Raw genomic sequence first — 13966 nt, forward strand, 5'->3', positions numbered from 1 at the left:
TATTCTTCTTGCTCTAAGGGCGAATCATAAGGAAAACAAATTTCCAGGTCTATGAAATGATATTACTACATTGCTTTGTAGTGATCAAAGAGATGGCGATAGACAGGGCTACCTCTGGTATCATGTACAACTTATTTCCCAAAGTAATAATCACAGAGCGAGGTCTACACTCATATATAGCATGTCTCTTCCACAAGTATGGTTGTCTTAATAATATCACAGACTTCAAGAGAGGCAACATCACAGAGTACCTCATCCATGAAGGGATTGATGTTGTAGGGAAGGCGGCGTTATTGGCTAATGCGGAGATCTCGTCCTTGGTGAAGCCACTCGATGGTGTACAGTTGCGGATGTGTTGTAGCCGGTGGGCCCAGCCGCTTCACGTCCTCTACTAAAATGAGATTCTTTTGGCTCCTGTTATCGACAATGAAATGTAGCAGAGAACCATTCACCCACATTTGTAAGTGGAATAGGCGCCCCCCTCCTCTGGATCTTCAAGCTCATATGATGAAAGGAGATTTTGGGGTAAGGCCAATTTCCCCTTTCTTTATAAATTTCGATCCTGAGGCCTGTGGTTTATGGCCCACAAACTTATTGGAAGAATTATTTGTGGCCTTAGCCTTTAAAAACTGGGACCATACAACACTTTATCGAATTTTCCTTTAAAAACACGGGACCATTCATTTAATCGGAATACACAGGATTACACGGGAAAACCTGCAACTGAACCATAAGTCCAGACTTCAAAAAGTATACACCCGCTTCTATAAAATTTTCGAGTCCACACCTTCCAGCCTTTCTACAGCGCTACTCCGATCTCCGATCACCGATCGGCTTCATCGGCACTTCAACATTCCACTGTTCGCTATCCCATCACCTCTTACGAAATGCGAACACTGATCTCTTCTAGACCATCGATCTGATTCAGATGCAATGGTCAATCTCCTTTCCTGATCCAAAAGTCGCTTGACGGTCCTCCACCGTTGATCTACACTTAGTAGATCCAACGGTCCACGATGATTTCGGGTGGACAAGTAGCAAGAAGAATACCCGCCCGAAAAAGCGGTTTTCTCTCTCTACTTAGCGTACTACGTGTCGTTTGGCTAATGGAAGCGGGCAGTCATGCAATATTACCACTTACCACCTTTGCCTCGCCCAATATACCACTTTTGTGTGTAAATCTGCCGATGTGATATCAATTCCTCTGTCTCTGCAATATGACCTTGTCCATTGATCATATCAATCCAACGGCTCCTGTGCATTCTCATCTGTTTCCTCCTTAATTTAATCTCGCTCGCCTTTGATGGATTTCTACGTTAAAACACAGTTCTGCCACCAAACTTTGTCTATACACAACATCACAATTAACTTGATATCTTTGGTTTATGATTGGATCGCCATCGATCCTTATGGTGATCGATGATCGATCAAACCCCGCAATATGGAAACATTCAACCTATCTATGAAATACACACAGGTTATCTATACAATAATACCCAAGCGCACATAATATCAACACAAAGCACACTTTTATATTAACACAATATTATTACAGGTCTAAGGCATTTCAGCCTTTGAATGAGTTCTCCTCTCGACTACATTTTGACCACTCTGACTTACACAAATTCTAATTGTTACTATGTTCTCACTCTGTCCCTATTGAACACGCAGGTTCATCATTTATTAAACACATTGGATCAGATCACTGAAAGGATCCGATCAAATCCTCTCCATAATCACTCAACTATCCCTAATTATCTTTACATGCATACATATGTGGCGGATTACATTTAATAAAGTCTTCGAGAGACTTTATCCATTCCATCATTTACTCTATTTTAAACATATTTGTCCCCTGTTCAGCTTCGATGGTCCACGTCCTCCTTGCTTCGCTTCAAAATTTGCATCCTGATTAAGGGGTGTCAAATGCTCCTGCATCAGACTCCCTAGGCACAAAAATTTATGACCTCCTGGTCATATGCTTTTCCTTGTCCCTTAGAAATTCTACCCAGTTCTCATTGGAACTGCCTTCATGATCTTTTGTAAGCTGCAACCAAACCTCTGCAGTAACAGTCTTCCTCTGCTACACGATAGCTCACCAATCTTTCTCCTGAGCTTAGTCTTTTGGCATCCTTCTGGTTCTCTCTTCTTTGGGACCACTTGAGCACTCCATGCTCTAGGCTTTTTGCAAGTCTTCTCAGCTTCCGCTGTCATTCGCTGCACGACAATAAAGACCATAACTCTCCAATCTCCAACAAAATTGTACCTCTTCTCCTTCTGCTTGCACTCTTCTTCCTTCTCGTAGGAAATCTTTTCCCTGCTCTGATACCACTTGATGAAAGGATATTTTGCGGTAAGGCCAATTTCCCCTTTCTTTATAAATTTCGACCCTGAGGCTTGTGGGTTATGGCCCACAAACCTATCGGAAGCGTTATTCGTGGCCTTAGCCTTTAAAAACCAGGACCATACAACACTTTATCGAATTTTCCTTTAAAAACCCGGGGCCATTCATTTAATTGGAATACACAGGATTACACGGAAAAACCTACAGCCGAACCATAAGACCGGACTTCAAAAAGTATACACCCGCTTCTACAAAATTTTCGGGTCCACACCTTCCAGCCTTTCTACAGCGCTGCTCCGATCTCCGATCACCGATCGGCTTCATCGACACTTCAACATTCCACTGTTTGCTAGCCCATCACCTCTTGCGAGATGCGACCACCAATCTCTTCTGGATCGTCGATCTGATTCCGATGCAACGGTCGATCTCCTTTCCCGATCCAAAAGTCGCTTGACGGTCCTCCGCCATTGATCTACACTTAGTAGATCCAACGGTCCACGATGATTTTGGGTTGACAAGTAGCACGGAGAATACCCACCCGAAAAATCAGTTTTCTCTCTCTACTCAGCGTGCTACGTGTCGTTTGGCTAATGGAATCAGGCGGTCACGCAATATTACCACTTACCACCTTTGCCTCGCCCGATATACCACTTTTGTGTATAAATCCACCGATGCAATATCAATTCCTTTGTCTCTTCGATATGATCTTGTCCATTGATCATATCAATCCAACAGATCCTGTGCATTCTCATCCGTTTCCTCCTTAATTTAATCTCGCTCGCCTTCGATGGATTTATGCGTTAAAACATAGTTCTGCCACCAAACTTTGTCTATACACGACATCACAATTAACTCGATATCTTTGGTTTATGATTGGAACGCTATCGATCCTTACAGTGATCAATGATCGATCAAACCCCACAATACGGAAACATTCAACGTATCTATGAAATACACACAGGCTATCTATACAATAATACACAAGCGCACACAATATCAACACAAAGCACACTTTTATATTAACACAATGTGATTAAAAATCTAAGGCATTTCAGCATTAGAACAAGTTCTCCTCTCGACTACATTTTGACCACTCTGACTTACACAAATTCTAATTGCTACTCTATTCTCACTCTGTCCCTAGTGAACACGCATGTTCATCATTTATAAAACACATTGGATCGGATCACTGAAAGGATCCTATCAAATCCTCTCCATGAATCACTCAATTGTCCCTAATTCTCTCTACATGCATACATATGTGGCAGATTACATTTAATAAAGTCTTCGAGAGACTTTATCCATTCCATCATTTACTTTGTTTTAAACAGATTTGTCCCCTGTTCAGCTCCGATGGTCCACGTCCTCCTTTCTTCGCTTCAAAATTTTCATTTTGATTAAGGGGGATCAGATGCTCCTGCATCATCATACTTCTAGATCTTGGTGGTGGCACTGGGCTCCGCATCAATGATCTGCTTCCCTTTGTCATTCCCCTTGTTGGGTCCTGATTCAAATTCGGAACATGCATCTGATTTGCAAGCCTTCAACTTGGCCACTAATGACGGCTTGGCCCAATACTCACTCATGTTGTGAGCGGAGCTCTTATGGAACTCACACCATTTTCTTGTGTCCTTATTTGACTTCGTGGTGTTGTTATTTTCTTGCAGCTTCGGTGGGTAGTCCTGGGTCGCCCCACCTTGGCTTTGTCCTTTTCTCTGCAGTTTGGGGGCACCTTTCCCTTGCTTCAGATTTGCAAATCCAAAGTCTCGCTTATGTTTAAACTTCTTCTCAATCTTGAAAATGTATCAGTACGTCGTGTTGAGCGAGATGTCTAAGAACTCCATCTCGTCCTAAATGTACCTGGGTAGGCAGCCGCAGTACTTGAGTACTAAATGTTGCTCATAATCCTTGATACCCAACTTCGTGTGAAGGGTATGAAAATCATTAGTAAACTTTGGCACGTCTTGGTCCCTTCCATGCCACAGCATGGTCCACTTCATGTATTTATCCTCATAGCTCCCAATAGGGTAGTATTTCTCCTTGATGGTGTCCCGAAATGAATTCCAAGTGGGTGTAGCTGAAAATATTGATGGTGTACTTTCGTCCTTCTTCTCACAGTAGGTTTCCCACCAGTCTTTGACGTGGGGGGCAAATTTGAGAAGCGCAAAAATAATATTTTCCCGACTGGAAAAATCATGAATAGAAAAATACCCTTCTAGAAGATTTAACTATTTATCTATGGTGTTTGCATCCATATGATCTTCAAATATGGAGCTGTCAAAGTTAACTTGTACCTTAAAGGGTGTGGCACTTCCAGAGTAGTTGCTAGAAGAAGATGTGTCGCCTTTGGGTAGTCGTTGAAGGATCTGGGAAAAGTTGTCCGTCATCGTGTTCTAGTATCACTCGAGGGCTTCCTTGAGCAAGATTTTGAAAGGATCTCCTACCCCCTCTTCTTTCTTCTCTTCTACCATGGGAGGTCGTCGGAGTTTATAAGACTGGTCTTGCAAATATTCGACCAGTTCGAGCCCTAATTCCTTATATCTCAACCTCGTTGGGGACATGCAAAGAAAAACAGAGAAAGAGAAAACCACTCTGATACCATTGATCTGAACTTAAACAGGAATGCAACAAATTACATATATAACAATAAATACAAAGATGCAGCAGAAATAACATTTCATTTCATTACTATCAAATACTGAAATATGCTTACAAACATAATGGGAATAAAACTAGCTTGGGCGATGGTAGAATCTCTGAGAAGAGATGTGGCGGATACATGCCTCTGAACTATGTTACAATGAGGCTCAATGGCCTATTTATTATTGAACAAGGGAAACCCATAGACAACCAAAACCCTAACCCCAAGAGATGGAATGCTAAGAGTTTGTGGGCCTCGTTGGGGTTAGTTGGGCAGCCAACTTCCCGGGGTCGTAACTTGGTCATATTATCTTTGTTTGGTGCGTATAATACTTTGTTGGAAAGATCTCTCCAAATACTACAAGATTTGCAGCAAGCACCTACTAATGGCTACGGGTCTGCTGCAGACCTCAAAAAACGTTGTTTAGGGGGTCAAAACTGCTCCGGAAGTTCAAGACCCGAAAAACTGTTAAAAATAGTAAATGTTGCAATAAACAAGGAAACAGATGAAACTCACTTGAGGTCTAGATGAAATAGGCGGGTGGCCACCAATATCCACCTGGATCAGCATAATAGGACGATGATCTGATTCTCTTTGGGCTTCAATTAATGAAGAGCAATCTAGACCTTTAAAAATCCAGCGGTTATGAATCATGAATCGATCTAATCGGGCTACTATATATTGATCCCATTCTCTTCTGTTTGACCAAGTGTATTTCCCTTCCTTTCGAATTATTTACAACAGATCCCATCCAGCTATTAGATCTTCCATTTGGTCTCTAAATAGATCTCAAACTATCGTTCCTCCTCTTTTCTCTGCATGGATCAGGATAGTATTAAAATCTCTTCCTATCATAGTATTCAAATGTAGATTCGTGTTCTTGAGAGCTTCCATTGAGTCCCAAAATTTCATTTTTTCACTATACAAGACACGATCATAAACATTTATGAAAGGAATTCGTTCTCTCATTTCTCTTACCTCTAATATAGTCAGGACCCAAAACTTCGTCTTTGTTTCTTCAATAAGAGAGAAATGCTTATTTGACCAAAATAAACCTAGTCCTCCTGAAGCCCCTCTAGACGCTTGAACTGTTATGGAGCTCCATTTCCAAAATACCTCTGAAGCTTTGAATACTTCTGGTTCATCCATCTTCGTTTCTTGCAGAAATTTTACCCACAGTGATTCTTGTTTTATTATCTCTCACAGCTAGGTTTTTGACAGGGTTCCCTAGTCCCATGATGTTCCATGATATTACGTTCATTTAATAGGGATGTTTTTGATGATCCTACCTTCCTTTCCTTCCTTTCCGTTGCCTTCCCTTTAAGAATTTCAGTAATGATTGATTGGTTTCCCAACTTCTTATTCGGCTCTGCTTCTTTTTCCCTTATTGTCTTTTGTTTTAGTCGGTCTTTTTTCTTGGAACTCTCAGTTTCTTGACTGCTGCCATCATCTTCCCATGAGAGGTTTTAAGTAATATGAAGAGTTATAACTCATGTTATTTCTTCATCAAAACTGACCGGTTGATTACTTGGAAGGTTCAAGCCTTGAACCGTTGGAGAGGGGAGGAATCTCATGCTTCATTGTCTGATGGACTATTCTCCACAACAATCTCACCTTCCTCAACTCCCCCTTTGTCTAGTTCATTCACCTTACTCATGGATTCATTTGGCTAACTAGGAGCATCCTCTTCCTCAATTGGGGTGCTAAGGTGAGACTGATCTCTGCAAGCAAACTCCTTTCCAGGTCAACTTCCACTTCTGACATTATTTGATCTCTTATATCGTACTAGTTCCTAGAAGTGAGGCAGAGTCAATAGCAGTAAGCAGTAGCTTTATCGGTTGTTGTTGAATCGACTTAAGACAATCTTCACTCCACAGAAGACCTAAGTGCATGGACTAAGATAGAGTCTCTGACAGGACTAATCAAGAATCTCGGAATCAAAGATATCTACATATGATAGGCATAGATATGTGATACTGAAGTTTCTACTCCCTGCTCACTCTCTCTGTGTGTGGTTGGTTCGACCTACTCCAATGAGCATTCTGATCCCTCGACTGTGATTATATGATCAAATTCCTAGCCATTTTCCCCAGTACAACTCAGGGTTGGTTGGGTCCCTCACGTTCATTCATAGAGTGTTTGTGTCACCATGTTTGCTCGTTTGCTTGTGGCCATTTTTCGTTTGTTTTCTTGGGGCCATTTTCACTCCTGTTTGTGTGCTAAATTCTTGATCCTCAAGGCTCCTCAAGGCTCCCATTTCACTTTGCACCTTTTCAACTTTTTTTAACCCTTTTTCAAGGATCAAAGAGGGGCCCCATCAAGACAAATTTTGGCGCAAGCAAATTGGGAGCCCTTAGGTTCAACTTTGTCCTGTTAATTGCCCAGCCCATTTCCAATAGCCCTTATGCAATCATCACTCCAACAGGAATGGGAAGTTGAGGGAGCTTAACCCAAACTGGTATTTTTGTGGGAATAACTTCATCAAGGTGAAGTCTAAACTCCTTTTATTCAAATACATGCCACGAGAACCAAAGAAATAAGGACCATTCCGAAAAACATCTTGATCTTCTATCTCAAATAAAAAAATGAAGCATCAATTACCAATAGGAGACCACACTATATCCCCCTTCATCATAGGTTTCCATATCTTTTCCAACCATATTTCCATAGATCTAGGTGAGGGCCACATCCTAGTGAACTTACCTATGAAAGCACATTCGGCGTAGGCAAGCGATATTCGGCGAGCACCATAAGGCAAAGTAATATTTTTAACTTCCCTCTTAACGAACTTTGATGGGGTTTCAAACAACCGCGGGCACTTAGGGAGGGAGGGAGGCCACCAAGGCCTGAAATGTAGCCTCATCGTCAGAGAGGGAAGAAGAAGGGGGTGGAGGGGGAGCATCCCCCTTCGCAGCAGCCATTGGAAGGCACTAGGGTTTGGCGGAGTCGTCAGAGGCGGAAGCTACGGCAAAGCATAGTGAATATATATTTATAGTACTATTTTTTATTCAATAGGTTAATTTAAATATTTTGGTTACAACAACAATGGTTGTTAAACCCATTTCCCGAACAAACCAAGAAAAAATGGCATAATTGTTAACGCCACTTTTCTATTTAATAGTTGATTTTAAAGTGTTGATTAACAACACTACAAGGTTGCTAACACAAATATTGAAATTTTAACCCCAAAATGAAAAAATGTGTTGCCAATAGCACTATTTTTTCAATCAAGGCTTAAAATAACTACTAAATGTGACTTCTTTCCTAACCTGAAAATTTGATTAGAAAAAACAAACAAACTAGAAAGTTCTTATCAAGCCAATAACTATATTTTTACTCAAAATCTTAAAAACGGTGTCTTCATTATTTTAACTTTTCATTATTTTAACTTAACGTACTATAGAAATTTCCCTTGTTGAAAACAGCTAACCTAAAGTAAAAAAAAAGTATTGACAAGATGACAATAAACAATGTTTCTAGTCTTGCCCTTAGAGTTCCACATCTATGATTAATATTTTCTCATTTTAAGGAAAAAATAATCATAATCAACCTTACAAAAAAAAATACCAATAAATAATCTTTCTAATTCAACCTTAAAATTTCACATTTATAATTAAAACATTTTCAACCTAGATAAAAACCTCAATACTAATACTTTCGATCAAACATAGCAATTTACCTTTAGAACCTTACCAACATTGCATTCTATGTTAATATCACTTCTGAACCTTGCAATTTTTTCTAACATTGTTTTACCTTTTGCAAAGTTTCACACTAGTTGTTTATAATATAACCTAAAAAAATTAAAATATAACCTGTTTAAAAATAAAAAAAACCACACACACACACAAAAATCAACATGATACAACATTTTATTTATTTTTTACTTTATTAGCCCTATATTTCTGGGATATCGCTATTTGCACCTTGTATATTGTAATGTTAGGGAAGGTTAAATAATCGAAATCTCCAAACACATTGAAAGAAAGAAAGAAGAAAGAAATTATTTTAATGTCCATGAGGCTAAAGATAGCATGTGGGATAGATGTTTTTTCATCTGCTTGATGTATTCGGCCATTTTTCTGTAAAGCTTCACAATAAATGCTCTCAGCTTCTCGACAAACCCCTCGCTAAATAGATTATCCCAAAAGCTAGTTGCCAGCATATCTGCATAACTTTCCATGTTGTCTTTGAAGGCCTCACATTCTAAAATGAAATGTTTTTATGTTTCCACTTTTCTGGAAGAACAAAAAATGCATACCCTTTCCTCCCACACTTCCTTTGGCCTTTTCCAGCGCCCTGTTTCACAACGAAGTTGATGAGAATTAGTCCTTAACTAAGCAATAAGAATTTTGGCTCTCCAAGATATATTGGCCTCTATGTATGCTTTTGGTTGATGATTATGAGTGGAATTAAACACTTCATTATAGCAATTTTTCTTTCTTCCTAGCTCCTTATCCCAAGTACGTTTGTGGAACTTTTCCATAACAAAAGCTTTTATCTCTTTGTTGTTTATGGGACACGCATTCAAGCAAATACCCCATTTACTAAACCATTTGTTATTTTGTTGCATCCAAGTTTTTTTGCTCTTGCACAATCTATCATTAAAGAAAACCTTAGGCCACCTACCCTCTTCCATTTGCTCAAATTTTTTTAAATACCTTATGACTCGCACCATAGCAATTGCTTCAATAGGAGTAATCCATGTTTCACTTAACAAGATATCATAAGGAACTACACTTTTAATCTTAAATTTGATTGTAATCAAATGCTTCTGAATTTTCTCAATTTGTCTCCACTGCATGTCGGAGGTACTGCTAGCCCACAGTTCACAACCAAAGAGAATCATCAGAATCACTAGAAGCCCAAAAAGAGTTTGAGTGGTCTTCCAGTCCCATAAATCTGCATCTCTACACCTATTTTGAAAAGCATAAAATGCTTTCCAACCCCCCAAAGTTCTTTTTTTCTATAACCATTCCAGCTTAGATTTTTGTTGAAGTCAATTCCGAGGTATTTGTAATCTGCAACTTCTTCCAGAATGTTGTCTTCAAAGTAGAACTTATGCTGGTTATGTTTCTTTTCTTAGAGAATACCACTACTTTTGTTTTGCTAATATTGACTTGCATCCCCACACTTCTACAAAAATGCTCAAGGGATAGTAAGTGCTCTTTCAAACCAAGAGCCAATTTAGCAATCAAAATAAGGTCTTTTGCATACAAAACAAGCCTTATAACAAACTTCCACAAATAGATACCATCACCCCCTTGCGAATTTAACCACTCCTCAAGCTTGTTGATATATAAACCAAAAAGGGTAAGAGATAGTGGGCAACCTTGATTGACCCCGATATCGCTTCTAAAACTTTCAAAATACCTGTTGAAGTTCTAATTTTGACTTTCACCTCTTCATACAGCCTATGCACAGCTGCTCTCAAATGTTTAGGAACCCAAAGTTCCTCCATTCTCTGCCAAAGTTTATCCCTAGGAACTAATTCAAACGCTTTTCTGAAATCAACAAAGCAACAAAAGGCTTCTTCCTTTTTCTCCCAAACTTTTTCAATGATGTGCCTTAAAGTTATGTAATGATCAACTGTGGAATGTTTAAGTCTAAAACCTATTTGCCTTTTACCATGCTTGTCTCTTTCTTCTGCCCACTTTCTAGTTTTATTTTCTAGCATGCTTCCAAATAGCTTTTCAAACAAAGGGTTTATCATGATGGTCCTATAATTGGAGGGATTATTGACGTCACCGCTCTTGAAAAGAGGTATTGCTGGACCAGTGGTCCAATATGTAGGAAGCCCTTCTTGTATGATGTTGTTGAAGGTTTTTGTAATGTGAGGTGCAAGAATCTTTGAGCCCCACTTTAGATATTCTACTTGTAGCTCAACTAAGTCTTTTTATTTTCCAACACCCAACTTCTTAATACCCATCTCTACCTCTTGTACCGTAAAGAGTTCAATATCAATGTTGACCAAGGGGGGAGTGATCTGATAATGAGATCTAAGATAATTAATAAGGTATTACAGACTCATGTGCATGGATGTGCCTATGTTATTTTGTGCAATGGATCGATCAGATTGCGAAATACATAGACTTTGAAGCAGTTAAAGACTATAATAGACAAAACACATAAAAACACAGTAGATTTAATAAGGAGTTCACCCAATACTCCTGGGCTACATCTCCTGGTCCAGCCTTTAGTGGTGGCCTCTCTATTAAGTCTTCAAGCAGAGTTTTTACAATAGTGAGCTCAATTTGAGCCTCACACACAACAGATTCAATTACAAGAGCTTCACTTGAATCCCTCAAGTTCTCTATGAGTACACAGACTCCCTCACAGCTCTCAATCTCTATGCTAACTCTGTCTCGCATTTGCTTGCAATACTGCCTCCCCGTTTGCTTCTCTGTCTGTGGCTTTTAAAGCCAACCATGCTACTTGTTCGTTTCATGTCCTCAGCTCTTAGTCTCCCTGGCCTCTTAACGCTTTGAATCCCTCTCCAGCATTATACAATCATTGCTTAATGCATGGAGAGGAGGTGGCCACCCATTCTGCAGCGCTAGAGTGCCTCGGGTCTCTGAAACGCCTGAAACGGCCGTGCTCTATTTTTATAGTGAAAACACATTTTAACAGAGAAATTCGCCAAAAACATGATATGTCAAACTTCAAAAGTCCTTCAATACACTTCATTCCCCTATCGAGTCTGCCTATCGGTCGTTGTTGCTTATCGCAATGGCTCTGTCCCTCTATTTCATAAATACATTTAAAATCGCGAAAATGCATTGGAAAAGGCTCTTCCCCCAGACTTGAAATCATATGTAATAGCCTTAAGGTACCCTTTCGGGTCCGGCTTATCGCATCGGCACTCTCCCCTTCGCATTTTGTTTAACAAATGAAACTACGAAAATACATTAAAACATGGTGTTTGGCGGACTTCAAAATCCCTGCAATCTGGCTCATAATCTCATCAAGTCCATCCATCGGGTCGCATATATGTATATACACATACCCCTGCTCCTGTGGATCTGTCGATTGCAATCTAGCGATGCAACGTGGGCTGTCGATCTTCGCGCTTGATTGACGGTCCTCATTGACCCCGCCAATCGCTATCGCATCGCTTTATAAGTTCCCCACCGATCGCAGTCGCAACTCTTATGTGGGCTCTACCAATAGCCACCGCCAATAGCAATCTGCCAATCAGATCTGGACCGTTGATCGGCCAGATCCGACAGCTACTGTGTATCCCACTGTTCCGCCTCTGATAGCTCCTTTTACTCTGTTTTCACGGGTTTTGGGCCTCCCGATAGTGTTTCTCCACCCGGCTAAGGGTGTCCCTCTTTTGATATTTTCGATCCTTTAAAGGATTTTGGCCTTGGGCATGATTTTTAAAAGTTTCATGAAGACTTAGAGGGCATTCTTGGATCCATTTGGATCACACCTTCCCACTGAAAAAGGCTTTTGGACCACCAAAAGTTGGCTTTCAAGCATCAACCAAGTGAGGATACAGTTGCCTCACTTGTCCAATCTCTATCCATTTTGCACTGTTGGGTTTTGAACCTTTGAGTCCAATCCTTAGGTACTCAACATCTCCTCTGCGTGTTGTCCTCACCTTCCTGTCTAGAATTGTATCTTCCTGCAGCTCATTGAGGTATTCAGGCAACAAATCATCAATGGAAGGCAATTGACTTTGCTCTTTAGGATCTTCAATTAATGAAGGTTCAAACAGTCTTAAATTTTTTGCATTTACTACTGAATAGATGTGCATGTATGCTGGCAGATCAAGGCAGAAAGCATTCTCACCAATTTTCTCAAGTACCTTAAAAGGCCCATACCTTATTGGCTTCAGCTTCTTTCCTTCACCTTGCATTCTATCCTTGTTGATATACAGCGAGACTTGATCACCAACTTAGAAGTTGTGCTCCACCCGGTGTTTATCATGCCTTGCCTTATATTTTCCTTGGCTCTTTTCCAACTCTTCCTACACTGCTTGGTGAATTTCTTGGATCTGTTCAATGAATCTAGTTGCTTTGTTCACATCACTGTGTCCAACAACTGCTATGTCTTTCTCAAAGACAAATTCCAAGGGAGACCTTGGTATGAAACCAAAACAGGCCTCAAAAGGAGATCTCTGTGTAGAAAAATGTTTAGCACGGTTGTAAGCATGTTGCACGTAACATAAGTGTTCATCCCAAAGCTTGGGATACTTGCTGCAATAACCCCTAAGCAACTGGATCACTGTCCGGTTGACTACCTCTGTTTGGCCATCTATTTGTGGATGAAAGGTTGTGCTCTTCTTCAATCTGGTGTCCATTAATTCCCACAGACTTGACCAAAACTTCCCAACAAATCGGGAGTCTCGATCAGATACTATGGAAGTGGGTAACCCAAAATGCACCTAGACATGCTGAAAAAACAATTTAGTTGTTTGTTCTGTTGTAATCTGCTTATTACAAGGTATTAAAATACACATTTTGTTGAACTTGTCCACAAAAACATATAAATAGTCATGTCCCTTCCTAGATGTAGACAATCCCCCAACAAAGTCCATGTAAACTCTTTCCCAAGGACGGGAAGGAAGTGGCAGTGAAGTGTACAAGCCTAGTTTTCTATTGTTGGGCTTGCTTTTAGCACACATGGTACACCCTCTTACATATCGAGAAATTGTTTCATTCATTTTTTGCCAATACCAGTATCTTTGCAATTGTGCAACTGTTTTACTTACCCCAAAATGACCGGATATTAGAGAAGTATGTGCTTCCCTAATTATGTTAATTCTCTCTGTTTGTGGAATGCATAGTTTTCCCAAATGATACAAGAGTCGGTCCTTAACATAGTAATCCAATTCTTCTACCTTTTTTCCATTAGTTAAAGCTTCATATACATATTTAAAGTCTATATCTTGAACATATTGTTCAATGTAGCTTTCATGCATTACTGAGTTATGCTTAAGTATAGTAGATGCATTTATGATTGGTCTGGACAAC

This window comes from Pinus tabuliformis, chromosome 8 (assembly GCF_031772625.1).
Source record: "Pinus tabuliformis cultivar Carrire ecotype Pingquan chromosome 8, CPIR1, whole genome shotgun sequence".
Classification (NCBI taxonomy): Eukaryota; Viridiplantae; Streptophyta; class Pinopsida; order Pinales; family Pinaceae; genus Pinus; species Pinus tabuliformis.